Consider the following 9722-nt stretch of genomic DNA (forward strand, 5'->3'; position numbering starts at 1 on the left):
ACACACACACACACACAGAGAGAGAGAGAGAGAGAGAGAGAGAGAGAGAGAGAGAGAGAGAGAGAGAGAAAGAGAGAGAGACTCCAGTAGGGGTGAACTGTAGCTTTGTATCATGTGTGACACTTAGATATTCTATATATTAGGAAGTGGATCTCTGTCCCCACCTCTTGTCCCCCCTTAATTAGTTGTTTATTGGCAATGGACTAGAAAGGATGGCAGAATTAGCATTCACAGACAACACCACATACCAGTCATGATGGTAACAAGAGTGATGGGAAAGAGCCTAAAGGACCCCTCTTCAATAGCAAGTGGGTAGGCAGGAGCCTAGAGTGTTGGTCAGCCTTAGACCACCTCTGGCTCATAGGCATGGTTATAGATGAAGAGAGATTCACTGGCTGTGGCTCCGTATAGACGACTTGGAATGTACTTTCCTTGACAAGCAAGGCTGTTGGCCAGGGCTTGCTTGATGTACTCTTCCTGGGTAGCCTTCAGGTTCTTCTTCTTCCCACCCCAGGCCTTTAGAGCAGAGGCCTGCAGGCCTGGCCAGAAGAGAAAGTCAAGGCCCATGGCTTCAGCAGGGGGCACTTGTTGATAGCATTGAGGTTGATGGATGCCTCTTCCTTACTTTGCCCTCCAGAAAGGAAAGTGAGGCCAGGAACAGCAGGGGGCTCTGTACGACAAAGTGTTGTGACAGTTGCCATGACAAGCTCCTCATTGGAAAATTTCTGGGTGCAAGCATGGTTTGGGGTGATCATGTTAGGTTCCCTTCTGGATAAATATGGTGGTCACTCAGAGCCTTGTAGACAGCAGCCAGTTCCTTCTCAGTTACATACTGACAGTGCTTCAAGTCATGGTCCCCATCAGGGAGGATTTCAGGCTCCACAATGGGCACAAAGCCATTCTGCTGGGAGATGCTGGCATAATGGGCCAGAGCATTGGCATTTTCCATGATGGTAAGGGCTGAGGGAGAATGCTCCCTAATCTTGAACACAGAATGCCACTTGGCAAAGTCAGCCTCCATCCTTCTTATACTGGGCACAGAGTTCAGACAGCCCATCTGGCCCTTGGGTAGTGTCTCTTCTTTGCTTCCTGCCTTATCTATACTGCCCATTACACTGCCCTTGGACTTGATAACTTGGGGGAAGGGATGTCCATCAATCTGCCTTCCAGTACAATGTTTCATGGAATAAGATCACTTTCCCCCTACCCTCAATGCAGGGATCCACGCAGTCATCAGCACTGAGCAGCTACCGGTGGTTGAAGCACCTGTTCTCCTCGGCGTTCTTGGTGCCAAGGACTCCAGCCTCTTGGCATTGTTTCCTGTGGACTCATCTGTATCCAGGATGATACAGTTCTGTGAGCGATGCCAGACAGCACCTTCTTCTGCTCCGGGGCCAGTGCTGGGTATGGGTAGGCATGGAGCTGGTGGTAGCATGTTCCTGGCACAGGAGTGGATGGGTCTGCTGGGTATGGCAGTGGGTAGATGAAAGGACTGAGGAGCGAACGTGGCTTAGGGTCACCACAGCCTGATTCTGAGATGCGTTCCAAGAGAACGCTGCCTATTCATCTGGAATGGGGGTGTCCCTGCCTCTTAAAATTAGAAAGCCTTAGTGGGAGGCCTACTCTGCCTAGTCTGCCCAGTAGAGAAGGATTGCTAAGTCAGTTTCCAGACATGAACACACAGATTAGCCATATCTGCTTCCTGAGAATTGGGTGAGGGGCACTCTCTCTAGGAGGTAAAAAAATCTACCCACCTTGATGGAGGGGTGTGAGAGAGCCTTTGACATTGCATGGAGATAGGAGGATGCCAAGTGTTCCAACTGAGCTTAGACTCCAGCCCCAGGTAGAAGGAAATAAACAGGAACCCAGCCAAGCACCCCAATTTCCAGCTGAACACTGCCCTGTAACTGTAGTGTACTTCACTAGGGACAGACTTGGTCAGGCATACCCTGCCAAGACACCTGATCACCGATTTCAGACACTGACGATTTTGATGGTTTGTTATGCAATACTGCAAAAGCAAAGCAGCGTAGATAATAAAATAAGATTAAAGCTTCTCAAAACAGCAGCAAGAAAAAAAAAAAAGAAATCTAATCTTAAATGTATCTTAAGTGACAGCTAAAAGGATCTGTGTCAAGCAGGGGGTAGCTAGGATTCATTGTGACACTGTAGCTCTCTAATCTTACTTTACTCTTATCCATGAAGAGTCTCTGGCTAGAGACGAGTCCCATTAATGAGAGTGCCTTCTCTTTTCAAATGAACAAATCAGTGCATGAGACAAGTGACAAGTTCCATAAAATTTCTAGTTTCCCCCCTCATTAAATTGTTTTAAGGGATCAAACCAAACCATAAAATAAAATATTAGGAATTGCATTTTTATTATTAAACATGGAAAATGTTTCTAGTCTGCCCTGGCAAATTCTACTGGGCATAAGACATTTGGGGTTATAGAAATAAACAGTAGCAGTATCACTGACTGGTTGTGCTTTTCCTCTGCGTGGTCTTGGTATTTTCATCTTGACACTAAATGTACTATTCAGTACCCCAAACAACCCTCCACCCATGTCAGGGCCAGCTGTTTTCTTTCTTTCTTTCTTTCTTTCTTTCTTTCTTTCTTTCTTTCTTTCTTTCTTTCTTTCTTCTTTTCTTTCATATACAATGCTCTCCCTGCATGTACACCTGCATGCCAGAAGAGGGCATCAGATCACATTACATATGGTTGTGAATCATGATGGTTGCTGGGAATTGAACTCAGGACCTTTTGAAGAGAAGGCAGTGCTCTTAACCACTGAGCCATCTCTCCAGCCCCAGCTGTTTTATATCTTATGTTTACAAATTATGGTGGTTTTAATGGGCAGTGTCTCCTATAGGCTCACATGCTTAGTTGGCCCCCTGGAACCCAGCTGGTGCTGCTGTTTGAGAAGATTATAGAACCTTTAAGAGGGTGAGCCTTGCTGGAGGAAGTACTTCAATGAAGGTGTGCTTTGAGAATAAATAGCTTTGGCTCACTTCGAGTTCCCTCTTTGCTTCCTGCGTGTGGATGAAGATGTGAGCTCCCAGCTTTCTGACCTGGCTACCTGCTGTCACGCTTACTTCTTCATTCCCTTTCTGAAATTATAAGCATGAACAGACTCTTGCTTCTATAAGTTCCCTTGACAATGGTTGTGTTTTATCCCATCAACAAAATGTAACTGATATCCCAACAAGCACAAACGAATCACTAGAGGCTGAAATGTCTACTTTAGCTCCAAATTTCCAGAATTCATGACAATGCAAATTTACATAGTTAAAGGCTCTGTGCAGAATGGCTTAAGGATGCAGACATGAAATCATTCTCAATCATTTGGATAGGCCAATACAATCATAGGTATGTTAAGAAGAGGAAGGTAGTGGGGTCAAAGTGAAAGGTGGTACTGAGACAGGAATCAGAGTTGAAAGCCTTGGGCTCTGGCCACGAGCAGTTTGGACAAGGGATCCTTCTGCTGTGTTAGATCACAAATACAAAAACTTCACACATAAGAGGGAGCTGCTTACTTACAGTGTTGAATTTTACAGCAAATCCCTCAACACATCAGTTATAGAATCCATAATCATTTGCGGAGGTGGAAACTATTGTACACCAATGTCACTGTCATCAAATAAAATGTAGGTGCCTACAGAGACCCAGTGTGGTCTCAGGAGCTTTGCAAAGAACCAGTAATTGGTACCGGGCAATTCGGCTCAGAGAGAAAGCAGATGCTCTGGAGCTGCCCAGGAATTCATGAACCATGAAATGTCTAACTTCAGGCTGCCTTCCCTGCTATTGTCTAGAAACTTCCCGAGGCTCTGCTCTTCCTCTGTCATGGATAATCAATGGCCCAGCAAGGTTGTTCTTAGCTCCCAGACAGCCCGAAGGAGTTCCTTGCAGCCACACTGAACCTGATGTAGCCCTGGAAGTCAACATAGCAAGCCGAGGGAGGCAGACCATGATGCAGCTGTCTATCTGCCTGGGTAGCTGAGGATGTGGGCCAGTTCATACATCGCTGAGGTTTTTTGCTTTTTGTTTTAATCTTTTCTGTAATAAACTTCAGTGCTCACTGCAGCGAGAGCTAAAAGAACAAGTGTGGTGCCTGTGGGGTGTACTCCACCCTCTGCAAACCCATCAAAAGCAATCAAGTGTGTCTATTCTGCCGCTGTGTGCCAGAGCAGGGAGCACCAACACCTCCCCCAAACCTATAACCAGAAGCATATAATTTAGAATGAAATAATACAAAATTCTCTTTAGCTGACAATTAACTTTTTTTGGGGGGAGGGTGTGCTTTTACCAAACATGGGATAATCAAACCCAGTCTTTTTCTTATTAAAAAACACAATGAAACCCCACAGAAGAGTGTTTGAGCCCCCTCATCATACTCGTGGGGTGCAAGCATTGAAAACCAGGTTAGGGGTTAGGTCATGCTTGAATTATTTTGGTTGTGAATCTGGTTAGTTCATCACACTCTCATCTTTCATTTATTCATTCACTTGTTTGTTCAGTCATAGACATATGTTTAAGTATGCTTAGGGATGCTACATAAAGATCATCAAGCTAAAGTCTCCACTGATGCTATGTTTTGATAATAGACTCTGAAATTTCTTCACGTGTGTGCCTTTCATGGAAAGGGATCTTTAAAATATTGAAAGGTTTGCTTGCGAGGCAGATAGATGCTTTGTACCTGCTCTGGGCAGTGGGAAGCTCTTTGCTGCTTGGCCCAGTTTTTCTGGCCCTCCAGCATCAGGTCATAGAAGAATTACGAATGTGAATGTGGCTCTTAGCAAGAGCACAGGGCTCAGGTGTCTGTTTCAGAGACTCACCCTGTGACCCAGGTGCCCCCAATTAGCAAAACACCTGGAATCATTCAAGGTACAGTCCCTTCTTGTACAGTGTCTACTGCTGTAGTCCTGGCTTCCAAGTTGGGTGTGGGGACTACGGAAACAGATGGGAAGGGGAGACCAAGAAGAGGAGAGAAGAGAAGATTAGGGAAAGTGAGAGGGAGAGGAAGAGGATGAGGAAGTGGGAGGAGTAGAGGGAGGGAGATAGGGAGAGGGAGATGGGAGAGAGAGAGGGAGGGGAGAGAGAGAGCTCAAGGAAAGACTAAGGAACTGTGTATGAGAAAGAGCAAAAATATGATCTCTCTCTCTCTCTCTCTCTCTCTCTCTCTCTCTCTCTCTCCTTCTCTCTCTTTCTGCCGTACTTGTCTTTTTGAGAGCTCTTTCTACATAACCCTAACTTGTGTAGCTATCTATATAGACCAGGCTGGGCTTGAACTCACAGATCTGCCTGTCTCTGCTCCTGAGTACTGGGATTAAAGGTCATGCCACCACCACCTGACTTTTTTTTTTTGAGAGATCTACATAGGCCTGGTTATCTTAGAGCTCTCTATATAGACCAGGCTGGCCTTGAACTTACAAAGATCTGTCTGCCTCTGCCCCTCGACTACTGAGATTAAAGGCATAAGCCACCATGCCTGGCTTACCTTTCAATCTTTCCTACTATCCTCCCCCCTCACTTCATAGTGTTCTGAACACCATTTACTCATCATTTATAAGTACTCTTTGGTGTAATAGAATAGTCTTGGTGGAGACACTTTCTAGGTACAGTGTCATAAAGTGCTAATTTTTTTCTTGTATTTATTTGTTTATTTATTTATTATAATTTATTCATATTACATCCCAGTTGTTGTCCCTTTGCTTGTGTCTTCCCATTCCCACCCTCCCTCCCTCTTCCACCTTATTCCCCTCCCCTAGACCTCTGGCAGGGAGGGCCCTCCTCCCTCACGGTCTGACTACAGCCTATGCTAAATTTTGTATGGAAGGGTTATGTAGATATGAACAAGAACCTCAGTAAGAACCTCAGAGAGGTAAGTCTTCCTTCATGCCTGACTCATTGGCCTATGGAGGCCGATGGGGGTTTCCTTTTTAAGGGGCAGGCATTGGGGTAATAAAGTCAGTAAGGTCTACCCCTTTATTCCAGGGTCTCCAGTGATAGAGAGACAAGCAATTGGACTATCGTACTCCAGCGTGGCAGAGCCAAGACTGGAGAGTCCCGAGAGATGCTCAAGACATGTGCAATGTCTGGAACAAGAAATGGTCATCGTCCAGGCAAATGCTGCAAGTGGTAAAATGTGTAATCAAGGGCAGAAGGAAGGAAATAATTTACAGACTCTGCCAGCAGAGTTGAAGGCAGATAATATGTGTGCAGAAGGTGAAATCAGATTGCAAAGCAAACCCAAGGCCAGAGGCCTTGCAGGCTTCCAGTGAACTCTCTTGCTGAAAAACTCTAACATCTCCGGCCAGGCTGCTTAATTTAGAGACAGCTAGTCCTCTTTCCGCTTTCCAGCTGCTTTTTTCCCTCCTTCATTCCTCCCTCCCTTCCTTTGCTATGTTTTATCCAATTTGTCCAGAAAAATTCACTTTACCAGTGGCCTCTGCAACAGCTGGGGTAATGGGTCATACAGTTAGAATTTAGACAGTCCTGTTCTCTGTTTTATTTAAGTACACTGTCATTTAAAATATATTAATTATGTCTCTAAAATAAATGATAGTTTAGCCGGCATCTCCATTTATGAAATAAGAAGTGAAATTTAGATACTTTGATTCTACTTCATTGTTAACAGGACGGTTCCTCTCTAGGCGCTGCAGTGTCTCCGTACATGCCACACAGTAGGGAATGGTTACGTTAGTTAAAAATACCATTCAGACCCAAAGGATCTGTCTTTCTTAGACCTGCAGGAAGGTTTAATTCTCAGTTATGGGAAAGGAATGGCTGAGGTCTGTTTCCACAGTCTCATCAGATAGAAGTTTGTACAGGAAAGGAAGCCCACTGCTATTTTCCACCAATGCTGCCTCCTGGGTCCTCTGTATGTTCAATGCTCTACTTCCATGTGACCACAATTTGAGACCTTTGGAGGAGGATTCCTCCAATTCTTTAGCTCTGTCAAGTCTACTATTCCTGCACAGTTTAGTCAAGGTTTTTTTTCAGAATCATTTTCAATTTCTGGCATCTGCCAGTTGCTCCCTATGGTCATGCACTTGTTGACTCTGAACAAGTAGTCATGGTTATTCAACTCAACACTTTCCCTGATTTGACCCATATGGAAAGAGGAACTGAGGTCATGGGACTGTAAGGGAGAAAGAGGACATGAAGTCAAATGGAAGCAAGTCCCGATCTTCACTATGTCTACTCCCCAGCACGTCCTCCTTAGCAGATGCCAGAAGTCACCACCTTCTCCTTAATGGATATCCTCATCCAGGGCTGATGGATCCAGAGCAGATGGACCAATTCCTGACCATACTTCATCTTCTGCCTGCTGGAGCCTGGCAGCCTAATGACACTGTATATGCTAGTATTGTGAGTGCTCCATCTCCCATTCTCTTCACCAACTCTTCAGCATACGGGGTTTCTTCAAGTAGATTCTCTTTGTCCGTGGACTGCCCCTCCTTCTAATTACCCTATGTTCTCTACTTCTTATTATATTCATAGTCAAATCTGCAGAAAAGAGCATGGTATGTCTCTCTAATGCTTCTGGATCAATCTTTCATGCCTACCATATCTATCATCTGAGGAGAAGCAGGCACCACCCACATCCTGCTTCATGAAGCCGAGAAGCTGAATGAAGGCTGTGAGGTCATCTATGCATTTTGTTCCGTTGGAAACCTTGATGTCAAACAAGTCTCTCTGGGTAGTCACCATCCTGGCATAGTGTCATGTATTGCCTTCCTCTGGCTGCGCAGAACCATTCCTTCTTCACTGCTTTGCTACTATACTCACAGTGTCCTCTTCTTTGAGCTCTTTGCTTACTGTATACTTCCAATTGGTGTTGGTTATGGCTTGTCTTTTCAAGGAACACTAAATTTAATTTTTATACTTTATTGATAAAATTTCCAAATATATTCAAATTAGAGAAATCAGCACAATGATTCCTCTCATACCCTGTAAACCCAATTGCAGCTGTCCTTTATATTCTTTATATGGATGGACAGATGGATAGATGAAAGTGTGGATGAATGGATGGGAGAAAGGAGACTTTACAGCCTCGCCTGAAGATATTTTACTTATTTATAATTGAAAGTAAGACAAATCCACAGACACTGAGACTTTACATTTTTTCCTTCATGACTCATTTCTTTTTTTTTTTACCACTCACATTTTATGACATTAACAATTATTGTAAAAAGAATCAATGATCAATAAGACTTTTCATGTTCCATGATCAGTGTCAGGAGTGTGATAACTTAATCAATAATTTATGTTCCAGAGACTTCCTGAGAAAATTAACACTTCATTTGAACTTGTCACTATATAGGCTGGTCATATTTTTGGATTATGTTTCATCATGACATCTTGAATACTTTTTCTCCTATTTACAGTTCAACCTGTAGTGTGGAAGCAACAGACTACAGAAAGCAAGCTGCCTGGCTATACCTCACAGAACTGAGTAGAAGCCATGCAAATACACCAAACTTACAGTGTTTTGTTTAAAAATTTTATACATTTGACTATATAGCATATTTTAACATTATCTTTTAAATTTGTAAGTCAGTTCTGTTAAATCAAATTAATATCAAGTAGGAACCAATTACATGTCAGGTGGCAAGGTGCTGGGGATACTGGGATTAATAGATCATGCTCTGAATGGATAATACAGGCTTCCCCACATGAAGCACAGTGGTATCAGGAATGGTATGAACAGGACCACAAGGGAACTCTAAATTGCACCTCACAAGGTCACCAATCATAGCCGATTGAGAGATTTACTGTGATCAGGGAGAGAAGCAGACATTTTAGTGAATGTGGGATGTCAGTAGGTGCATGAGAAATGGGTTAGATGCAGACATAGAGAGGAGGCGATTTCCTGATGAGAGGCAAACAAGTGAATCAGTGCTCTCGGGGGGCTCACAGCATGTCAGCAATAATAGTTATCTCTCAAGCAGTTCTCATGTGGGTAAACATTGTTTTGAATACTTTATATTGTCATTAATTACTAACAATGCCATTTTATTGATTATCTTGTACATATGAACAAGCAGAAAGCTACAAATTCACCTAGATTTCATAGCTGAGAAAGACATAATGGTTAATTTTGAGTTATCAACTTTATGGGACCAATAATCGCCTGGAGGACTGGTGTAGCACACGTCAGGACATGTCTGTGGTTACATATTTATGTCTGTATTTATTTACGTAGACACAGTTAAATCCTGAGGGCTTCACTGAACACATAGATTAACCCTTTGATGGATTCTAATGACATATTAATGGGAATTGGGTAAAGATAGGAAGTGGGGCTTAGATGGGGAAAATTAGAAGCATGTCTTTGGGGACTATATTTTGCCTTGATCTTTTCCAATATCTGCATATATTATTGCATTCTGGACTCATGGATGTCCACACAAAGACAAAGAACCAAGAGAACATGCATTGGATCCGTGAAGGCAAAGGCCATAGTAAACCCTCGCCTCTGACCCCTCTCCACCCCGACCATGTTCTGCTATAGAAACACTTGTACATCTATGTTCATTCTCAGTATCTAGGAAATGAAAACAGCCTGCTGTGTGACTCTCAACTGATAAATAGATAATTAAATTGTAGTATACATACATATACACATGTACAAAAATTTTAACTTTAAAGAAAATAGAAGTATGAAATTTGCAGGAAAATAGGCAGAACAGTATTAAAAATACTACACTGAGTGAGGTAA

At 43.3% G+C, this 9722-nt stretch overlaps 1 pseudogene across 1 annotated transcript; it reads right to left on the reverse strand.

Annotated features, from left to right (window-relative positions):
* Positions 1-342: 342 nt before the first annotated feature.
* LOC311604128 (fructose-bisphosphate aldolase A-like) lies at positions 343-1418 on the reverse strand (annotated as a pseudogene). The gene has a single exon. The product of its transcript is annotated as a fructose-bisphosphate aldolase A-like (transcript).
* Between the last annotated feature and the right edge of the window lie 8304 nt (positions 1419-9722).

This window comes from Acomys minous (assembly GCF_964271855.1).
Source record: "Acomys minous genome assembly, chromosome: 8".
Lineage (NCBI taxonomy): Eukaryota > Metazoa > Chordata > Mammalia > Rodentia > Muridae > Acomys > Acomys minous.